The sequence below is a fragment of the Ovis canadensis genome, chromosome 2, assembly GCF_042477335.2.
Source record: "Ovis canadensis isolate MfBH-ARS-UI-01 breed Bighorn chromosome 2, ARS-UI_OviCan_v2, whole genome shotgun sequence".
NCBI classification, from domain to species: domain Eukaryota; kingdom Metazoa; phylum Chordata; class Mammalia; order Artiodactyla; family Bovidae; genus Ovis; species Ovis canadensis.
Genome location: NC_091246.1, coordinates 119,309,217 through 119,332,245, shown reverse-complemented (window position 1 = coordinate 119,332,245; position 23,029 = coordinate 119,309,217). Strand labels below are relative to the sequence as shown.

The window sequence follows — 23,029 nt, the reverse complement described above, 5'->3', positions numbered from 1 at the left end:
ACTGAAAAAAATTGCCTGTCAATCCATGAAAGTGAGAGATCTTTTCATATATTTCCGTCTTTAATGTCTTTTGGCAAAGTTTTGTGGTTCTAAATATACAAACTTTTTGTCTTTTTTTTTGTTTAGTTTATTCCTAAGTATTTTATTCTTTTTGATGCTATTGTACTGTAATTGTTTTCTTAATTTCCTTACTGGATTGTTAGTGTATGTAAATACAACTGAGTTTTTAATGTGTTGATTTTATATCTTAAAACTTTCCTGACTTGGTTTATTACATCTAACAGTTTTTGTTTTTTTTTTAATGAGATCTTAGATTTTCTACAAGTAAGATCATGTCATCTACAAACAGATGATTTTACCTCTTTTCCACTTTGGATACTTTTTTTTCTGCCTAACTGCTCTGAATAGGCCTTCCTATGTTAAACAGAAGTGATGAAAGTGGTTTATCCTTGAGAAAGTTTCCTGTACACTTGAGCAAAATGTGTGTTCTGCTGTTGTTGACTGGAGTGTTCTGTATATTTATTTCAGATACAGTTGATTTCAGAAACTTGTTGCAGAACTTCCCTGGTGGTACAGTGGATAAGAATCTGTCTACCAATGCGTGGGACATGGGTTAAATGCCTGGTCTGGGAAAATTCCACATGCCTCAGAGCAGCGAAGCCCATGTGCCACAACTCCGGAAGGTCTTGATCCTAGAGCTTGTGCTCTGCAACAAGAGAAGCGCTACAATGAAGAGTAGCTCCTACTCACTGTAACTAGAGAAAGCCCATGCAAAGCAATGGAGACCCAGTGCAAAAATAATTAAATAAAAGTTAAAATTTGTTACAAAGCTGCAGTAAGTATGACATACAGTAAATCACAACACTGTGGTACTGGCATAAAGAAAGACAAACAGAGTGCTGGAATAGAATAAAAATCCCATTAATAAGTCCTCACATACACGGTCAAATGATATTTGACCAAATAAGGAAATAGAGTACTTTAACAATATGTCCTTAACATATTAATCATAGCTTTTGAAAAGCTCCAGATCGGATAATTCCAACATTCTTTCCATATCTGAGTTTTGTTCTGATGCTTGCTTGATACATATATACATATATATATACATATATACATATGTATATATGCATATATATATGTGCACCTAAAAGATGAGAATTATGCTTTATTGAGCAGTCACACTGAGGACTTCAACTCTGACAGGCAGCATTTCAAGTAACCCCGAGAAAACTGCTCCAAGGAGAACAGAGGTGAGCTAGCATATACAGGAGTTTTGCAGCAAAGGGTTGGTAGTAAGAACAAAAGACTACTGTTAGTAAAAGAAAACTAGACATCTCAAGTTAAGGAATTTAGTGTTTTTCTACACACGAGCAGATGCAAGAGCCTGAGCTCACTGAAGTGGTTCCTTTGATATGCGCCTCAGCTGTCTGGGGCCAGGATCTGTCTTCACATCCGCAGTTCCTCAGGGCTCACCATCTGGAGTGACTGCAGTACAATGGCTGTTAGATGGCAGCTTTGCTTTACTCCCTGAGTTCCCTCAGGGCCCACCAGCTCACTGTGGGAGGACTGCAACAAAAACAATGTACTAGATAAAACAATCTGTGGTAAATAGGCATTTACTGATGTGGTGGTAAGGTGTAGATGGAGGAGTAGTATTCCACAGACCAGGAAATATTAGTCCTCAGTCTTTTAGGGAGACTGTTCCCCTGAGCTGTGAACTTCACAAGTGTTTCTCAGCTTTTCCCCTCCTTTAGATGAAAGAGGGTGTCTGGAGGGGCTGGCATTATTTCCCTTCATCCAGGTGGCTTATGCTCTGAAAAATCTCCAGTAAATTAGGGTTGTTGAGACAGTTGTTGAGACAGTTGTTGAGGTGTTGTTGAGATAGCTCTCTTTAGGGCAGGCTTTGTTAGGAACAGAATGCTCTGGTTTATTTCAAAATGGTTCCTTTCCCCCTCCCTCTGTTGAAATCACAAGAGGACTTTTTTTGTCTCTAATTCTTACTATAAGTAACTGGTAAGGCTCCTGGAGATAAAACTCAAAAAATTACAAGCACACCATCTAAGAATGGTCCCCTCTGGAGTTTTTAACTCTCAAACTTTTCCACACTGAGCCTCCAGCAATTCATCAGTTTCAGTTTAGGTTTCCTACTCTGATACTAGCTCCCACAGGAGTTTCTGTTTGTGGGTTTCTGCTTTGGTGTGTTTTGATTCTCTGAGTCTGCTGGTTTGTCTCTCTGATTTATGGGTCAGCAGTATGCCCTGTGACCTCACTTCTTTAATGGATCTAATAAGATTTGCTGATTTTTGGTCCATTTAGCTTGTTAGAACACAGTGACAATTTTCATGCTCTAGATATGCTAGACCAGAAACTGGATCTCCATAATTTCTCTCTCATAGATATTTTCATTTTGTTCATATATTGACTTCCTGATTTCCTTAGTTTTCTGTATGTGTTACAACTTAAGTCATCAAGCTGAATCATTAAGAAAATTGTTTCAAAGTGTTTGTCAAGTAAACTCAAAGGCTTTCTTTGGGTTCATTTTCTGAAGATTTATTTTGCTTCTTTGAATGGGTCATATGTCTGTTGAAAATCAAGCATTGGACAATCAGGAACCTCTCCCAGCCTTTGCAGCCTGACTGTGCAGGAGTCAGTCCCCTAATCAATGCAGTGTGAGAGCCAGAGTCTTCTCGGGGCTTTTGGGTGCTGCACCTTCCTTGGGCCTGTGTGTGTGCTTTCCCCTACCCTTAATTCCCCTGCATATACAGCTGCTTTTCAAAGTATCTCATGTCCCTAAGAGTCTCGGCCTTCTTCTTAGGGCCTTGGATGTTCAGCCGTACTTCTCTACCCACAGGTGCACGTAGGTCAGAAATGCCCCTGCAGCATTCCACCATGCCCTGGCACCACACTGCGGTCATGAGCCTCCAGTCCTGTACCCAAGTTAATCCACTATTCCTGTCAGCACTCTGAGTCAGCACTCTGACACAAAAACCAGTCCCTCCAACAACCCCCAGACAAGCTGAAGCATTGTAGACAACTTCCTTTCACTCTAAGGGAGGGATCAGGAATTAAGTGACTTCCTCTATCTGTAGCATGCCTTTGTTAGGGGTGGGCAAGGGTGATTGCAAACGCCGTGAGAGTTTTGTCTGGAATGTTTTGAGTGCTGCTGTTTCTTGGTTAGCCGTTCTATTTGGCTGCTGCAGATCCTTTAACTGGTTTCTAGAGTTCTCATAAAGCTACTGAGGTCAGTATGATGTTTACTTGATGTTTCTGTGAGGAAATGAGGACCTGGAGTTTCCTACTCTTCTTTTGTGATCACATCAACCAATATTACCTTTTGTACCTGGTAAAATTTCTTTGTGATAATACTTGGACAGCAATTCTTTCCCTTTTAATATTAATATTCCATTGTACAAATATGCAACAATTTGTTTATCCACTTTTCTAATTATATTCTTTGAGTTGTTTCTAGTTTTTTGCTTTTATGATTGATTACTCAGGTACAAGCCATTGTGTGGATTATCAGTTCAGTTCAGTTCGGTTCATTTCAGTCGCTCAGTCGTGTCCGACTCTTTGCGACCCCATGAATCGCAGCACGCCAGGCCTCCCTGCCCATCACCAACTCCCGGAGTTCACTCAGACTCGCGTCCATCGAGTCAGTGATGCCATCCAGCCATCTCATCCTCGGGCATCCCTTTCTCCTCCTGCCCCCAATCCCTCCTAGCATCAGAGTCTTTTCCAATGAGTCAACACTTTGCATGAGGTGGCCAAAGTACTGGAGTTTTAGCTTTAGCATCATTCCTTCCAAAGAAATCCCAGGGCTGATCTCCTTCAGAATGGACTGGTTGGATCTCCTTGCAGTCCAAGGGATTCTCAAGAGTCTTCTCCAACACCACAGTTCAAAAGCATCAATTCTTCGGCGCTCAGCCTTCTTCACAGTCCAACTCACACATCCATACATGACTTTGGACAAACCATAGCCTTGATTAGACGGACTTGGGTAAATATATACAAGTCTGGTTGGAGGCCGTCTATGAGGTCGCACAGAGTCGGACATGACTGAAGCGACTTAGCAGCAGCAGCAGTAGCAGGATTATGCTGTATACCATATGTATATGCTATGTGGCATATATATATATATAACTTGATAAGAGACTTCCAAAGTAGTTTCTTCTTTGAAGCATCCTATTTTTGTTGGGTTGGCATTTTATTGTTGATTTGTAGGGGTTCTTTGCATATTCTGGAATCAGTTGTCTGTGTGCCAAGACTGTCTTCAAAACTGGTATTTCACTGTCTTAACATTGTCTTTTGGTTTTAAAATTTCTGACCAAATCAGTTATCACTTTTTTTTAAAGGTACTGACCAAAGAGATTAATACATTTTCTCTTCTAAGACATCTTTTCCCACCTATATTCTAAGGTTGTAAAATTACTCTTTAGTTTCCTTCTAGAAACTTTGTATCTTTAGCTTTCATGTTTAGGTCTATGATCCATATCAAATTAATTTTTGTGTATGATGTGGGCAAGGAGATCAACTTTTTCCACATAGTTATACAATTACTCAGCACCATTAAAAATACTTCCCTTTGTCCATTGAATTCCTTTGGTATGTTTATTAAAACTCAATTGACTATAGAAGTGTGGGCTTGTCAGTCTGTTTGGGCAGAATATCATAGACTGGGTAGCTTACAAACTACAGAAATTTATTTCTCACAGAGTCTGGAGGCTGGGAAGTCTGAAAGCAAGGTGCTGGAAGATTTGATGACTGGTAAGAGCCTACATTCTGCTTCACAGACCTGTAATCTCACATAGTGGAAGAGATGAAGAATCTTTCTGGGGTTTCTTTTCTATAGGAACTAATGCTATTTGTGAGGGCTCTATTTTCTTTACATATTCACTTTCCAAATACCAACACATTGGGGTATTAAGTTTCAACATACGAATTTTGAGGAGACACAAAGGATAGGGACAAAGTAAGTAATGAAATAGTTAATCCCACTAGAGGACTGTAAGTAAAGAAAAAAAGCATGGGAGACCCCTGCAAGTTAAGTGAAAAGTGAAAGTCGCTTGGTTGTGTCTGACTCTTTGCGACCCCATGGACTGTAGCCCGTCAGGCTCCTCTGCCCATGGAATTCTCCAGACAGAATACTGGAGTGGGTAGCCATTCCCTTCTCTAGGGGATCCTCCCAACCCAGGGACCTAACCCAGGTCTCCCACACTGTGGGCAGATTCTTTACCATTTGAGCCACCAGGGAAGCCCCTCTGTAAGTTAATGATCACTCAAGAAACAGGTTTCCTTAACCACAAAACCAAGCAGGCTTCTTAAGCAGCAAAACCATGCAATAGAAACATGAGACAAAAACAATAAAGCAATGATGGCATGAGACCCACATTTTGTCCTGTGAGCTCAGTAAGTTAGTGATCCTTAAAACATGCTCTTTGCACAAATTTTTTTTAAAAAGTTATGGAAAAGTGAGATTTCAAAGTGAAACTATTATTGTACTGAGACCCGAAATGATATTCCCTAGTGCCCTGACAGTCCTGGCTTGACCATGGACAAGAAAACTTTTTTGCCCAACATGGAGAAGGAGCTAACGATGGAAGTTTGACATCTACTCAAGAATAAGGAAGAATGTGGTCTCCCTCCCCTACTTTCCTCTGATTATAAAACTGTAGCCCAGTAAGTTCCCTGGGTTTAACACCCTCTTTCTCATCTGCTTATAAGCCTCACAAGTCTCCAATTCTAAAATATCACTTATCTACTACTTTGCCTCTCACTGAATTCTTTCTGGGCTGATACATAAAGAACTGGAACCCCTGGGAGTCCCCTGAAATGACATCTAGAAGTTTCACAAACATTCAGTCTATAGCGGGGATTTTTTTCTTACTATTCTGTTCCATTGGTTTATTTGTGCATCAAGTCAATACTATACTATTACTGTGGCTTTGTAAAATTGGTGTTGTTACTTTCTTAAATATTTTATAGAAGTCACCAGTGGAGCTATACACCCTTGGGGATTTTCTTTATAGGATGGTTTTAAATTACAGAGTCAACTGTTTTCTTCTACCAGTGTAGAAGGGATTGAATCCTCTCACATTGCAGATGGATTCTTTACCAGCTGAGGCACAAGGGAAGCCCAAGAATAGTGGAGTGGGTAGCCTATCCCTTCTCCGGGAGATCTCCCCAACCCAGGAATGGAAGTGGGGTCTCCTGCATTGTTGGCAGATTCTTTACCAACTGAGCTATTAGGGACCAAGTGAAGTCACTCAGTCGTGTCCGACTCTTTGCGACCCCATGGACTGTAGCCTACCACGCTCCTCCATCCATGGGATTTTCCTGGCAAGATTACTGGAGTGGATTGCCATTTCCTTCTCCAGAGGATCTTCCCGACCCAGGGATCAAACCCAGGTCTCCCTCATTGTAGGCAGACTCTTTACCATTTGAGCCACAAGGGAAGTTAGGGAAGCCCCTGTTAATCCCAAACTCCTAATTTATCCCTGTGGGGGCAGAGGTGGATATTCTTATTTGTTCATCTGTTTTGTAGTTTATTGACTTCTGTTCTTATCTTTATTATTCTTTTACTTATACTTTCTTTGGATTTAATTTGCTTCTGTTTTTCTAACTTTTTTGAGGTAGAAGTTAAGGTAATTGATTTTAAACTTTTCTGGTTTTTTACTATGTGTATTTGATATATTAACTTTCCTTCTGAGCATTCATTTAGCTGCATCTCACAAATTTTTATTTTTTCATCATTATTTAGTTCAATATATTTTCCAATTTCCATTGTGATTTCTTTTTTGATGAAAAGAACATTTAGAAGTGTATTATTTAGTTATCTAATATTTGGGCAGGGACTTCCCTGGTGGCTCAGACGGTAAAGCGTCTGTCTACCATGCGGGAGACCCGGGTTCGATCCCTGGGTCGGGAAGATCCCCTGGAGAAGGAAATGGCAATCCACTCCAGTACTATTGCTTAGAAAATCCCATGGACAGAGGAGCTTGGTAGGCTACAGTCCATGGGGTCACAAAGAGTCAGACACGACTGAGCGACTTCACTCACTCAATATTTGGGCATTAAAAAGTTATCTTGGACTGCTCTGGTGGTACAGTGGATAAGAATCCACCTGGCAATGCAGGGGACATGGGTTTGATCCCTGGCCCATGAAGATTCCACATGCCCAGAGTAATAAAGCCCATGCACCACAGCTACTGAGCCTACTCTGGAGCCCAGCTGCAGATACTGAGCTTGTGTGCCGCAACCACTGAAGCCCAGTATCTAGAGCCCATGTTCCTCAACAAGAGAAGCCACTGCAATGAGAAGCCGTGTATTGCAAGGAAGGCCCAGCACAGCTGAAAAATAACATAAATAAATAAAATATAATTTTAAAGTTTTATTTTTATTGCATTTTCGTTTAATTTCGTGATGGTCAGAGAAAGTTCTGTATGATATCAACACTTTGACATCTATTGAGATTTGTTTTACTTCCTAACATATACTTTGTGCATGATACGTGAAAATTTTAATTCTTCTCAGTAATACCTTGAGGGTTCAGCATAAATATTTTGAACATGTCATCAAATACAACATATTTTGTGTTTCCTTTTGTGAGGCTTAAGGGTAAATCAGTCAACCGTTTTAAAATTTTTCTGTACTTATTTTGATGTCTGCCTGTCATATCACTTCCTGAGAGGGGTGTTAAATCTCTAATTGTGAGTATCTGTATGCCTGTTTCTTCTTCTGACTCTATCAATTTTTCACAGCTTATTTGGTGCATACACTCTAAAAATTGTCATTTTTGTTTCTGAATTAATTGACCCATCTATCTTTACCCAATGTCCCTTTTAATTTCTGGTCATGCTCCTTGTCTTTAGGTCTACTTTGATATTAATATAGTCACTGACTTTTTCATGGTTAGCATGGGCATGGTAGATGGTTTTTCATCTTTTAAAATTTCAACTTCTTTGTGTCCTCATATTTAAGGTATGTTTCTTTTAAACAGCCATGTGTTTAGGCTCTGTTTTTATCCAATGTGACAATTTCTTTGGAGTGTTTAGTTCATTTACGTTTAACGTAATTACTAATACAGTTGCATTTAAGTCTAACCCCTTGCTCTTTGTTACCTATGTGCTTTTTGCTCCTTCTTTGCTTTCTTTGGATTTATATTTTAGCATTCCATTTAATTTTCTCTCTCGGATTTTTTAATTGCTTATTTTTCATTAATCGCTCTAGGGGATTACAATATTTTTAAATTATCACACTATACCTTGAATATGTATTTCACCACTTCACTTACAGTATAAAACAAAAAATGAAACAGCCCTTGGGAATTTAAGACTCAGCCCTGGGCTGAAAATGTGTGGACTAGCTGGGAACCAGAAAGTCACTCAAAACCCATGTTTTGGAGTGAGGGACCTCCAGGAGCTTCTAGAAAAAGTGGTCTCTGAATATTTAGACAACTGGTAGATTTTGGTTTGGTCAGGATTCATTTGTTGTAACTTTGCATCATCTAGAAGACAGCCAGGAGGGAATGTAACTTTTTGTGGCTTTCAAAGGCTAATGGCCTGATACCTGCTGCTCATCTTTACTGCTCTCCCTTACGACACGTTGGGGAGGTGGTGGTGGTGATGGGGAGCGGGGGTAGTTTAGGGAAAAATTTCTCCCAAACATGCTTGTGACAAGCTTACTCCACTTGGCCTCTCTCAAGATTGTTTGGGGGCTAGTTCGTCAGATTTCTGCTCTCAGCCATTCCGACAAATCTGCGCACGCCTTTGCCCCTGGCTCAGAGGGGACGCGCGATCACTTCAGAGGCCAAACAGGATCATTTCCTCCCGGTTGGCCGGGTTCTGGCAGCGAGTCCCGGTCGCACCTCGCACCTGGCCGCTTGCAGGCTCCCGCCCGCGGAGCTCAGGTGTGAGTACGTCCTCCTGGTTGTGGGGCGCCAGGCCATCGCGCCTGGGTGTCCCCCTCAGTCCCTTCTGCGGCTCGTCTCACTTGCCGCCCTCATCTCACGCAGGCCCGGGACAGGGCGCGCCCTCCGCGCTCTTTTTACGGCCCAAGCTGGGCGATTCCCCCTGGGAAGCCCCCACCTCCCTCCCTCCCGCGGCCCCAAGGACTAGCTGAGGTCACCTAGGCCGGCAGGTGGCCTCGAGGGTCCCTTCCCTGAGGAGCATTTCGACAGCCAGAGGGGCCTGGGCCCCCCGGGGTCGAGGGAAGGCGCGCAGCGCCCGAGAGGGGGCCGACTGGCCGAGGGCCGGGAGCGGAGGGAGGAGCGCCGGGAGGAAGGGGCCGAGCCGGGAGAGCCCCCGCCCCGGGAGGAAGGGGAGGAGGCCCGGTGTTTCCTGGCGCATTCCCGGCCCGCCCGAGTGACTCACTCGGCCAGGAAACTCCCAGGGCCCGCCCGGGACCCCCGAGCAGCCCCCGCGGAGCCAGGTGAGGAGCGCTGCGGCCCCCTGCCCGCCCCGCGCCGCCGCTGGGATCGCGGCCCGCCCTTGGAGCCTGGCCGGCCGGGAGCTGGGAGCTGGCGGTGTCCGACCGGGGCCCCTCAGGCAGCCGGGACTTGGACCTCCGCGGCGCGGCCTCCCGGGCGGCGCGGCCTCCGGGCTCACTCCGGCCTCGGAGTCGCGAAGCCATTCCCTGGCCGCGACGGAGTTCCAATGGGGAGGGTCCATTGGGATTTTGCAGTTATTGTTTGAAAGTACGGAGCAGGCGGTTTGTACTGAGGTCGTGCTTTGTGCCCCTCTCTGAGGGGAGGAGAGACTGACCAAGCGAGACCATTTTGCAGATTCTTGGAGAGGAGTTTGGGGCTTTGTTAAGGAGCCGGGATTGTTACGTGGGCAGCGCGGTTCAACACAGCCAGATTGAGTTGTATATTTTAAGCCTCAGATGCGTGCTCCTAATTCGCAGCGCTTGGTGGGTGGGAGAATAATTTGGAAACGCGGTTTAAGAAGCGCTTTCTAAGCCGAGGGAGGCCTCCGGAGCACGTCCACCCTAGCGTTATGTCTGAACGGCCGGAGAGCGATGCTCATGAAGCCGGGTGTTGGACGGTCTACGCTGCTGTGGGAGTCTGAGACTTGGGAGTTTCCCTTTCCAGGAGTACAGAGAGGGTGCTGTGCGCCGCGCCGCTCAGTGTTTAGTCAGAGCTTGGTGAGTTGGGTGGTATTTCTTGGCCATTGTCAACGTGATCCCGTCAATGACCCGTGATTGAAGCAGCAGCGTTCTCGGTGTTGTAGCTCAGGTTGCTGTGCTTGACAAATCAGCAGCTCCAGCGGCTCCGGGCTCGTGCAGGAAAATCCTGCTCGGCTGCTCGGCCTGTGAAGCTGCGCGCCGGTACCTGCCCTCCCATCTTCCTGAAGGCCTTCAGTGGTTTTTCGAGTAAAGCGCAGATCTACCCGTGCTGAGCCTGAAGAATATAATCAAGTTTTAAATGAATGTGGGCCACGACAAGTTTGCATTTGTGGGAATTCACTTAGGAAAATGGTGCAAAACACTGTCTTCACGCAGCGGCATCTCTATGCCAGAGGTGAACAGGGAAATGCGGAAAACATTTCCGGTATTAATACATATGTTTGTGTGCTCATCTGTCCCTCAGAGAAAAGTTACTCGCAAAGCGTTTTTGTCTGTTTATTTAAATTTATTTTAAGTTGACATATAGTAATATTGACTTTATGATAAACAGTTTGAATTTTAACAAATGCTTGGTGTCTTACAACCGCAGTCAAGATAGAGAGCAGTTTTATCACCCCCTAAACTCCTTTCTGTCCTTTTGTAGGCAACTCCATTTTCCATTTCTGACCCTTATTCTGCTCTCCATTCCTACGGTTTTGCTTTTTTACAGAATGTCGTGCGTGGTTTTTGAGTTTGGTTATTTCACTCAGCAGACGCATTTGCGATTCATCCATACTTTAGTTTGTCCCTGAGAGGTAAAGACATTAAAGTTTAAAACGTGTGCCTCTAGGACACAACTCGAGCTATTCAAATAACACTTTTAATTCATGAGAAGAATTACAACACTTAAGCTTGTTAAGAAGTCAAACAGTGCTCCACTACATGTATTAAAAGTGAAATTCCCTAGTCTCTCTTAGTATGTAGCCTTTTCTGTGCATAGGTTTTATTTTTGTGTATGTTCTTTTTGTGACAGCGAGATTATATTGCATGTATTGTACCTTTTCACGTCATGTTCTTGGATTATTTAAAGATCTTGGAAATATTAACATGTTGACATATATATTGGCATATATACTATATATACACACAGAAATTCTTCATTCCTTTTAATGACTGTATAGTATAGTGCTTTGTGGTTAGATGTATGATAATTTATTTAATCAGCCCCTGGTTAACTGACATTAGTTTGCATTTGTCACCATCATATTCTGGGAAAGATTGAGGGCAGGAGGAGAAGGGGATGACAGAGGATGAGATGGTTAGATGGCATCACTGACTTGATGGACATAATGAGTTTGAGCAAGCTCTGGGAGTTGGTGATGGACAGGGAAGCCTGGCGTGCTGCAGTCCATGGGGTCGCAGAGTCAGACATGACTGAACAACTGAACTGAACTACCATATTCAGTGCTGTGTCTATATCTTTATGTATATACTCAGATTTATCATTCTGGAAGTGAATGAGGGTTTAAATAAAAGCTAATGTATCTTTTAAGTTGGCTTAAAACTCAGCATTCAAAAAACTAAGATCATGGCATTTGGTCCCATCACTTCATGGCCAATAGATGGGGGAAAAATTGGAAACAGTGGCAGATTTTCTTTTCTTGGGCTCCAAAATCACTTAAGATGGTGACTGCAGCCATGGAATTAAAAGACTCTTGCTCCTTGGAAGAAAAGCTATGACAAACCTGGACAGAGTATTAAAGAAAAAAAGCAGAGACATCACTTTGCTGACAGAGGCAAAGCTGTGGTTTTTCCAGTAGTCATGTACAGTTGTGAGAACTGGACCATAAAGAAGGCTGAGCACTGAAGAACTGATGCTTTTGAAATGTGCTGGAGAAGACTCTTGAGTGTCCCTTGAACAGCAAGGAGATCAGACCAGTCAGTCCTAAAGGAAATCAATCCTGAATACTCATTGGAAGGACTGATGCTGAAATTGAAGCTCCAGTACTTTGGCTACCTGATGTGAAGAGCCTACTGATTGGAAAAGACTGATTCTGGGAAAGATTGAGGGCAGGAGGAGAAGGGGGCAACAGAGGATGAGATGGTTGGATGGCATCATCGACTCAATGGACATGAGTTTGAGCAAATTCTGGGAGATAGTGAAGGACAGGGCAGCCTGGCATGCTTCAGTCCATGGGATTGCAAAGAGTCGCACACAGTTTAGCAACTGAACAACAGCAACATTTCTTGAGTACTTACTTTGCTTCAGTGTTGTTTTGTGTGCGTGCATGTTAAGGCACTTCAGTCATGTCTGACTCTTCCATGGAATTGTCCAGGTGAGAATATTGGAGTGGGTTGCCATGCCCTGCTCCAGGAGATCTTACCAACCCAGGAATGGAACCCGTGTTTCTTATGTCTTTTGCATTGGCAGGCAGGTTCTTTACCTCTAGCGTCATCTGGGAAGCCCCAGCATTGTTGTAGGCTAGGATTACTTTTCCTGTAAAGGTCCAAATAGTGATTATGTACAACTTTGCAGGCCATATCGTTTCTGTCACAGCCTCCCCAGTTTCACTACTGTAGCATGAAGTCAGCATGGACAATTTGTAGTGAATGATTGAGGCTGTATTCCAGTAAAACTTTACTTATGGAACAAACCGTAGGCTGTAGTTTGCTAACTCTTGAGTACTTTATATACTAACTATTCTCACAACCCTCAAAGATAGGTACAATTATTATTCTCACTTTATGGATGAGGAAAATGACAAAGAAATTAAGTGTGTGCCTGGTAAATGTCTGGGGACGTCTCTGGTGGTCCAGTGGCTGACTCCTCGCTCCCAATGCAGGGGCCCAGGGTTCGATCCCTGGTCAGGAAACTGCATCCTATATACTTCAAGTAAGAGTTCACATGCCACAACGGTTAATACGACCCAACACAGCCAAATAAATAAATAATAATTTTTTTTAAGTTAGCATGCCTGATAAGAGCCAGACTTTGAATCCAGCCTTCTGACTAGTAAGTTAAAAACTAGAAAGAAGCTGCCAAAGATGCTTTCTCCAAAAGATTAGCCCTTGGGACCCCACCCTCATACGCTTACTGAATCACTCACCGATGATTTTTTGAAGGCACTGTGCTTGCTCAGGTGCCACTCCAGGGTCACTGCCTCTACTCCTCTGTCGGGCCAGTGCTCCCTCAGCCCCTCTCAGTGTGTGACAGTCTTGTGTCTTGGCTTTGGATCTGTGTTCTAATAGTACTCGTTTATAGAGGGGTCAGCTCAGGCAGCACCTGGGACTTTGGCAAGTGAGATCAAGTTGAGTCCTGGCAAAGCTGCTATATATGTCTGCTATGCTATGATCACCTGAGCCCTGATAGGTATTTTGGCTGGACTACCTTTGACCATTTTTTTTCTTTGGTAACATGGAAAAAGCACCTATTAGATTGTTACTAAGATCAAAGGAGATAGTATATATAGGAATGTATTGTTAATATTCATACTTTGGCTTCTAAAGCTTTTATATATCTTGTCCTAGCTCTTCATAATTTTTGCAACCAAAGGAGGAGAGCATGGATTAATAACATATATATAATAATTAAAAACCTTTATTTTAGCCAGGGCAATAAGGTCAGAAAAGTAAATAAAAGGCAGATTGGAATGAGAATTGTCCCTTTTTGAATGAGATTGTCCCTTTTTGTAGATGGTATTCTCGACATAGAAAATCCAAAGAATCTATGAAAAAACTATCAGAATTAGTATGTGAAGTTAGTAACGTCACAAAATACAGTCAACGCATGTAAATCAGTCTTATTTCTATATACCAACAGTGTGTAAAATGTTTAAAAATAACCATTTTCGGCAGCTGCAAAAAATCAGATACTTAGATATAAATTTAACACATATAGGGTCAATAAGCTAAAAACTGCAAAATGCTAATGAATGAATCAAAGATCATGTAAATAAATGAAGAGGCATGTATGGGCATGAGTTGAAATACTCAACATAGTAAAGATGTCACTTCCCTTCAAGTTGATCTATAGGTTTAACACAATTCCAGTAAAATATTGCAACAAGAAAATATCTTAACTTTATATTGAGGTACAGTGTACAGTGTACCTCCTTTAAGTGTGCAGTGATTTTTAGTAGATTTATGGAGTTGAACAGCACCATCATAACATACATATCACCCCAAAAAGATCGCTCATGACCTTTTACAGTTAATCTCCATTCCTAGCCCCTATTCCTGCTAATCGCTAATTTGCCTGCTTTCATAGATCTGCCATTTCTGGACATTTAATATAAATGAAAGTGTACAATTTGTGTTCTTTATGTGTAACTTTCTTCACTTAGCATAATGTTTTTGGAGTTTATTTCTGGTCTAGTATGTACCAGCATTTCATTCCTTTTTAGTTGCATTGTGTTCCATTGAATGGATATATCACATTTTGTTGAACCATTCATTAGATTCTTTTTTTTTTTTTTGCCTGTTATGAATAACTGCTGCCATGAAGACTCATGTTCAAGTCTTTATGCAGGCCTATGTTATAATATCTTTTTGATAGAAATCTGGAAGTGTTCTTGTTGGGTCATAAGATATTTTTGTTTAATTATTAGAAATCACAGCAGATTGTTTTTATAGATAAGAGACAAACTGTCTCTAACATTTCTATGAAGGGGGAAATAAACTGCAGTAGCTGAAAAAATGTTTTAAAAAAATAAGTTGGGGAGATACTGCCTGATTTTTTTTTACTATGATAAAATATAAATAGCTTAAAATTTACTAATCATTTTAAATGTACAGTTCAGTAGCATTAGGTATATTTACATTGTTGTATAGCCATGACCACCATCCATCCCCTAAACTCTGTCTTCATCCTAAACTGAACCTCTGTACTTATTTATTTATTTTATTGAAGTATAGTTATTTACAATGTTTCTGGTATACGAAGTGATTCCATCTTTTTTTTTGTGTGTATATATATATGTGTGTGTATATATATATATATACACACACACGTATACATACATAGGTCTATTTTTTTCAGATCTTTCAATCTATCAAATTATTATGATATGTAATATATTTCCCTGTGCTATACAGTAGGTCCTTGTTTATTTTCTATATAGTAGTGTGTATCTGTTCATCTCAAATTCCTAATTTATCTCTTCCCCCCTTACCCTTTAGTAACCATAAGTTTGTTTTCTGTGTCTGTGTCTTTACCCATTTAAATACTAACTCCATTTTCTCATTCCTCTAGCTCCTAGTAGCAACCATTCTACTTCCTGTCTATGAACTTAACTATTCCGGACACCAATTAAGCACTGCTATGGTTTAATATGGGAGAAGGCAATGGCCGCCCACTCCAGTATTCTTGCCTGGAAAATCCCATGGATGGAGCAGCCTGGTAGGCTGCAGTCCATGGGGTCGCTAAGTCGGACATGACTGAGTGGCTTCACTTTCACCTTTTGCTTTCATGCATTGGAAAGGAAATGGCAACCCACCCCAGTGTTCTTGCCTGGAGAATCCCAGGGGCGGGGGAGCCTGGTGGGCTGCTGTCTATGGGGTTGCACAGAGTCAGACATGACTGAAGTGACTTAGCAAAAAAATGGCTTAATATAACTATAAACATTGGTGTTTTCAGTTCTCTTGGTTATATATCCAGAACTGGTGTTGCTGGGTTATGTGGTAATTAAATGTTTAATTTCTTTGAACAGTTGTCATATTATTTTCCTTAGCAGCTTTGCCAGCGTTTCTGTGTACCAGCAATGCACAAGGATTCCAATTTCTTCACATCCTCTCCAACACTTGTTATTTTCCTTTTTTTAAAAAATAATAACCACCTTAATGGGCATGAAATAGTGTCTCATTCCAGTTTTGATTTGCATTTCCCTAATGATTAATGGTGTTGAGCATCTCTTCATGTATTTGTCAATTGTGTATCTTCTTTAGAGAAATATCTGTTCAAATCCTGTGTCCATTTTTTAATCATGTTTTTTTTTTTTTTCATGTTGAGTTGTAAGAGTTCTTTATACATTTTGGATAGCAATCCCTTGTCAGATACACACGATTTGCAAATATTTTCTCCCATTCTGTAGGTCTTTGAACTTTCTTGATAGTGTCCTTGGTGCACAAAAATTTTTAATCTTCATGTCTAGTCTAGCTTTATCTACTTTTCCTTTTGTTGCTAGTGCTTTTGGTGTCATATCCAAGAAGTCATTGCCAAATTGAGTGTCATGAAGCTTTTCTTATATGTTTTCTTCTTAGAGTTTTATAATTTTAGTTCTTCTTTGTAGGTGTTTTGTTCACTTGAGTTAATTTTTGTATATAGTGTGAGGTGATGGTCCAGTTTAATTCTTTTGCATGTGGATATCCAGTTTCTCCAGCACAATTTGTTCAAGACAGTCTTGGGCTTCCTTGGTGGCTCAGTGGTAAAGAATCCGCCTACCAGTGGAGGAGACATGGGTTCGATCCCAGGTCCAGGAAGGTCCCCCCACATGCTGCAGAGCAGCTAAGCCCATGCGGCACAAGTATTTAGCCTGTGCCCTAGAGCCCATGGGAGCCACAACTACTGACCTCATGTGCTGAAACTATCGACGCCTGCAAGCTCTGGAGCCCATGTGTCACCGCAAGAGAAGTCACAGCAATGAGAATCCCTCACACCACAACTAGAGAATTGACTCATTCTCTGAAACTAGAAAAGAATTCTGTGCAGCAATGAAGACCCAGCACAGCCAAAAATTAAAAAAAAAAAAAAAAAAGAGAGAGAAGGTCCTGTTTTCAGTGAAAGGTCTTGACACCCTTGTTGAAAATCATTTGATCATATACACAAGCAAGGGTTTATTTCTGGGCTCTTTATTCAGTTTCATTGGTCAATGTGTCAGTCTTTATGCCAGTATCACAGTTTTGATTATTATAACTTTATAGTAAGTTTCAAAATCAGTAAAAGACATTCAGGTTTACTGTTCTCTATCAAGATTGTTTTGGCTATTCTGGTTTTTTTTTGAGATTCCATATTATTTTAAGATGAGTTTTTCTATTGCAAAAAAAAATGCTGTTAGAATTTTGATGGGGATTACATTGAATTTGAGGATAGCTTGGATTATACTGACATCTTTTTTGTTGTTGTTGTTGCACCACGCTGCTTAGGGGATCTTAGTTCCCCAACCAGGGATCAAACCCAACCCCCTGTCAGGGAGAACAAGGACTCCCAACCACTGGACCACCAGGGAATTTTGTATATTGTTATCTTAACAGTATTAAGTCTTCCAGTTCATGAACATGGAATATCTTTCCATTTATTTGTGTCTTTAATTTCTTTAATCAGTGTTTTATAATTTTTAGTGTATGAATCACTCACCTCCTTAGTTAAATTTATTCTTAAATTTATTTTCTTTTTGATGCTATTGTAAATGGAATTGTTTTCTTAATATTCTTTTTGGAACAGTTATTGCTAATGTACAGACATGCGGCTGATTTTTATGTGTTGCTTTTGTATCCTGTAGCTTTGCTGAATTCATCTATTAGCTCTAACAGATTTTTTGTGAAATCTTTTGTGAAATCTCTACATAGAAGATCGTGTTCTGGGTGGTTTCAGGTATTCCAAAGTTCTGTTGTTAGTTGAATAGGTTTATAGTTGTTACATCTCTCTGATGGAGTGACTATTTTATTATAATGTTTCTAGTAACAATTTTCTGTTTCATGTCAATACGTGTAATATCAATATAGCTACGCTGGCCACTTTTGGTTTCTCTTTGCATGGTATATCTTTTTCCATCCTTTTGATTTCATCCCCTTGTGTCTTTGAATTTAAAATTTGTCTCTCATGGGTAGCATATAGGGCTTCTCAAGTGGTGCAGTGGTAAAGAATCCGCCTGCCAATGCAAGAGATGCAAGAAACATGGGTTTGATTCCTGCGTTGGGAAGATCCCCTGGAGAAGAAAATGGCAACCCACTCCAGTGTTCTTGCCTGGAATATTCCTGCGGGCTGTAACCCATGGGGTCACAAAGAGTCAGACACAACTGAGCAGCAGCAGGTGGCATATACTTGGTTCATGGCTCCCCCCTCCCCCATTCTATCATTGTCTGCCTTTGATTGTCTACTCCATTTTCACTTAATGCAGATACTTATATCTTAGGATTTACGTATGCCATTTTGTTATTTGTTCTCTGTATATCCCCCTTCTGGAGACCCTTTGGGCATAGTGAGGAGCTTAGACACAGCAGCTGTGTAGGAGCCAGTAGAGAACCTAGCACCGTGAATAGCCTGAGTTCAGGCTACCTAATAAGACTCCAGTATTCTGGCTTGGAGAATTCCATGGACTGTATAGTCCATGGGGTCACAAAGAGTCAGACACAACTGAGCGACTTAAAAAAAAAAAAAGATTCCAGAGCACTCTGGGGATAAGATTTGCATTTATATGAGTTTTTTGTGTTAAAGGCCTCTCAGAAGTTGGTCTCAAGAATACAGGGTTTTTTTTTTTTACCTTTTTTGCCTTTGTGTTGGTTTGAGCCTGGTGTACTCTTGTGCTGTTGAGCATTCATCTATGCACCCCACCCCCTCAAACTCCGTCATGACTGCCTTACCTTCATGCAGGACTGTGGAGACAGAACCCACAAGCCAGGCCTTGAACTGTGGCATTCAGATCTTTTAATTGTGAATAAGACAAATGGACTTATAGCTACTGTGACTTGAAACAAGCATATTTGTGCTTTGTATTTATATCTCAGAACGGGACTAGCCAAGGTTGTCAGGTCCTGTTCTTTAGTCTCTTTTGGGGGAATTTTACTCCATGGGAGAGAAAAACCAGTGCTTAGAGAGCAGTGAGTTCCATCTTGGAACTTGATTTGATAACCAGAATTTTATGTCCTGAGCTAGCGTGGTTATTCCTTGTGCCCATTTATCCTGACTGGAAGAGTGGAGGTGCACGATGCTTCATCTTTGAAGATATTCACAGAAGAAGATACGCTTTGCTGTGAAGAACTACACAGGCGCAGGTCAGAAGTGGTGATGAGGATTTACATTATATTTAAATCCCTACCTAAAGCTTGAGTTACTCAAGCTGTTCCATTTAAAAGAATTTTCTTCTTTTCCCACAAATCCTGCCTAGAAGAACCAGTCTCCACAAAACCAACTAGCATTACAACTACCCGGACTCTTGACTCATTGGGGTTGTCTGTCCCAGGGGTCATGGAATAACTAAGTGTGTTAAATCAAGCAGACTTGTGCATGGGCGTGACATTTTCAGATTCTGAAGTCAGCTCTGCTTCTGCCCTGGAGACCACATTCCTCAGAGTTTTGCACAGGCCGCCTGTGTTTCTTCCTTTGCTTTAATTGGGGTGGGGGTGTTTGTATTCGTCAGGATTCTCCATAGAAACAGAGCCATAGGGTATATGGGAAGATTTATTTTAAGGATTTGACTCACATGATTGTGGAGGTTGGCAATTCTGAATTCAGAGAGTAGGCAGGCTGAGACTCTGGGAAAGCTGATGTTACAGCTCAAGTCCAAAGGTCCTCTGAAGGCAGAATTCTTTCCTCTTTGGAGAACCTCATTTTCTTTTAAGGTCATCAACTGTTTGGATGAGGCCTACCCATGTTATGGAGGGTCACCTGCTTTACTCCAAGTCTGCCTATTTAAGTGTAAAAATCACACCTAAGAAATAGCTGCACAGCAACATCTACACTGATGTTTGACCAAAAACCATATTATACCTGTAACTCATCATAGGGAAAAGTTTTTACTTTGTATTTTAAGTTTGCACTTTATTTGGCTGCGATGCATCTTAGTTGCCAGTGGGTCTTAGTTGTGGCACATGAGATCTTTGCAGAGTCTTAACCACTGGACTACCAGGGAAGTTCCAGTAATTTTCGTTTCAGACAGTTGCCTCCTCCTGCAAAGATTGGCTTCAAGGTAAGCACCATGCAAAGGGTGGGAGGGGAGGGGGACGGTCCTTGCCCTCTGGAACTGCCCACTGAGGGAGGGAAAAACCACACTGCCCACCCTCCCTCCACTGGGAATGTGTCACTGACCAACGTTGTACACAAGCTCTGAGAAGCTTGGACCCTCTCAGTGGCCACAGAGGCTCTGACATTCACCAGGGGTGGACAGAGCAGGGTTAGTCCTCTCTGGGAAGCCTCTGCCAGGATAGCCAAGGTCTGGGGCAGCTCCCTTGGAAGGCGTGACTTCCTGCGTGCACTTCTGGGTGTCCCTGAACCATTTTTGAATGTGCTTTTAAGGAGCTCTGTACCTCAGGAGCTTGTGTTGCGGTTTAGAGTGACTGGGGACTGTGTCCTGCTGGACAGCAGTCCCGCTGGCTCTCCCAGAGGGCCCCGCCCCTTCCTGAGGCCTCTGTCCTTGGCATGTAGGTGGCCACATTCTCACCATGTTTTCACATGGCCTTCCCTCTGTGCCTGTCTGTGTCCTGATCGCCCCTTCTTATAAAAGACACCAGTCACATTGCATTAGGACCCACCCTATAACCTCATTTTGCCTTAATTGCATCTGTAAAGACCCATCTCCAAATACGGTCAGTCTGAGGTATGAAGAGTTAGGACTTGAAAGGGGAACAGCCCTTTCAAGTTCAGGGCTCAAAGCAGTTCAACCCCAAGCAGTTGATTTAATCACAGTGATGGAGTGCCTATGAGCCTCGGGAGCCATTGGCTCCTGCTCTTCCTTGAGGATCTGGCAAGGAGGTGGGGGCAGATGTGTTGCTATCAGGGAGACTTTGTTCCTCTTTGTGAGGCAAAATTACAGACACTCCAGCATTTTATTCTGTTACTTCGAAGGATTATATGGTGTACCGTTACGTTGGAGGCTGCTACCCTAAGATGGCCTCAGAACTGGCTGGTTCCCTGCTGATTGCAGCCCCTTGCTGTTTCCCAGCCTTTAGCCCCTGCAGCTGGCAGCTCCCAGGAAGGAGTGGGTAGGGGGCAGCCACCCATCGTGCTGTTGCCCTGGCCACACTTTCTCTAAGTGTGGGCGAGAGACTCCAACCTCAGAATCTAGAGGTGTATGTGGGCACGTGCCTGGTCATCCAGCTCACCTAGTCAGGGCAAGGAGTGAGAGTCAGCATTTGCACCAGGTCTCCCTGGCAATTTTCATCTCTTTTAGTTCTAGGAAGCTCATGCCCTTGCTCCCTAAGCATCCCGGGGTACTGGGCAGGAGGAGCCCACTTCCAGGATTTTATGCTGCTCTGAATAAGGTACAGGCAGACATCAAATAATTGCTCTTTGCTTTATTGCACTTCTCAGATAGTTTATTTTTTACAAATGGAAAGTTTGTGGTGGTCTGGCATAAAGCAAATCTGTTGGTGCCGTTTTTCCTTCAGCACTTGCTCACTTAATGTGTTTGTGTCACATTTTGGCAGTTCTTGCAATATTTTAAACTTTTAAATTATTTTTATATCTGTCAGGTTGATCTGTGATCAGTGATCTTTTAAAAACATTTTATTTATGTATTTATTTTGGCCACGCAGCTTGTGAGATCTTAGTTCCCTAACCAGGGATCCAACCCACGCCCCTGCATTGGAAGTACACTGGACCACCAGGAAAGCTGCTATGATCAGTGATCTTTGATGTTGTAATTATGCTATGTTATGTTATTATTGCTGCAGGCTCAGACAGTGGTTATCTTTTTTTGGCAGTAACATATTTTTAAATTAAGGTATATACTTTGTTTTTACTTTTTGAAGAGACACAACCATTATGTAGTCTCTCAATAGCAAGATTCTGAGCTGCTTTTACATTATTACCACAATGGCATGCTTTTAAAAATACATTTCTAGCACCCTCATTATTTTCCCTCCAGTATTGTCTTCTAATACTTTTGGTTGACATTCCTATGGGACTAGTGGCCTGTCCCCTGTGCTATCACAGAGGAACCCTACACATTATTTCCGACTCATAAGTAATACTAAAGTACAGTGAATTTCTGGTCTTGGTAAGTACTGTTGTCAAAAATACAGTCTTGAATTTCTTGTGCACAATGTTAAATAAAAATATTCTACTGTTTTACTTAAAAGTATGGTCAAGTTTGAATGGTGGCAAAAGAGATATGGGACATTTGGGGCAGGGCAGCGTGAGTCAGTCACATTAAGCACATTTGTGTATCAGCCATTATTATTTAGACCAAGCCTGTACACTATTTTTGGGCTTCCCAGGTGGCTCAGTGGTGAAAGAATCTGCCTACCAATGCAGGAACTGCAGGAGACATGGGTTTGATCCCTGGATGGGGAAGATCACCTGGAAGAGAAATAACAAAACACTCCAGTATTCTTGCCAGGATAATCCCATGGACAGACGTGGCTGGTGGGCTATAGTCCATGGGGTCTTAAAAAGAGTCGGACACCACTGAGCACACACATACATTATTTTTAAAGAAATAATGCTATCACACACTTAATAGGCTACAGTATGGTATAAACATAACTTCAGATGCTCTGGGAAACCGAAAACATTGTGTGACTCCTTTCACTACAGTATCTGCTTTATTGTGATGGTCTGGAACTGAACTCGCAATATCTCCCGAGATATACGTGTACTTACCCTTTCAGTTTGTAGTCGCCTGAAAATGTTTGTTTGCAAAAATTCTTACCTCTTGAAGGCTTTCTAAGTGCCACAGGGGAAAAGAGGATGTAGACAATTAGAACTATACAGGAAGGAACTTTAAATAAGGTGGCCTCAGGGCCCAGTGGCTACATCCGGGCAGAGCCACTAGTTGCTACATCGCCTGCAGGGATGAAGCAGTGATTGCAATTCTAGCTGAGTCTGAAACCTGAAATCTCACATGTATGTATATTAGACTGTTCATTGAAGGCAATTCCTTAATGTGCAGAGGCATAGAAAATAGTATTATGAACCCTCAATAGTGGTCTGAGCTCTTCTGTAACCCCTGCCCCACACTGTGCTGTTGTGAAGGAAGTCCCAGAAGCAGCA

The 23,029-nt window shown here is 42.1% G+C and overlaps 1 protein-coding gene across 1 annotated transcript in view; it reads left to right on the top strand.

The window, feature by feature from the left end:
- Nucleotides 1-9,281: 9,281 nt before the first annotated feature.
- The window catches only part of CYFIP1 (cytoplasmic FMR1 interacting protein 1), a 104,574-nt gene continuing 90,826 nt past the window's right edge, over nucleotides 9,282-23,029 (top strand). The window contains 1 exon segment of the mRNA XM_069576818.1: nucleotides 9,282-9,429. The gene's annotated coding sequence lies outside the window, so the exon portion shown is untranslated.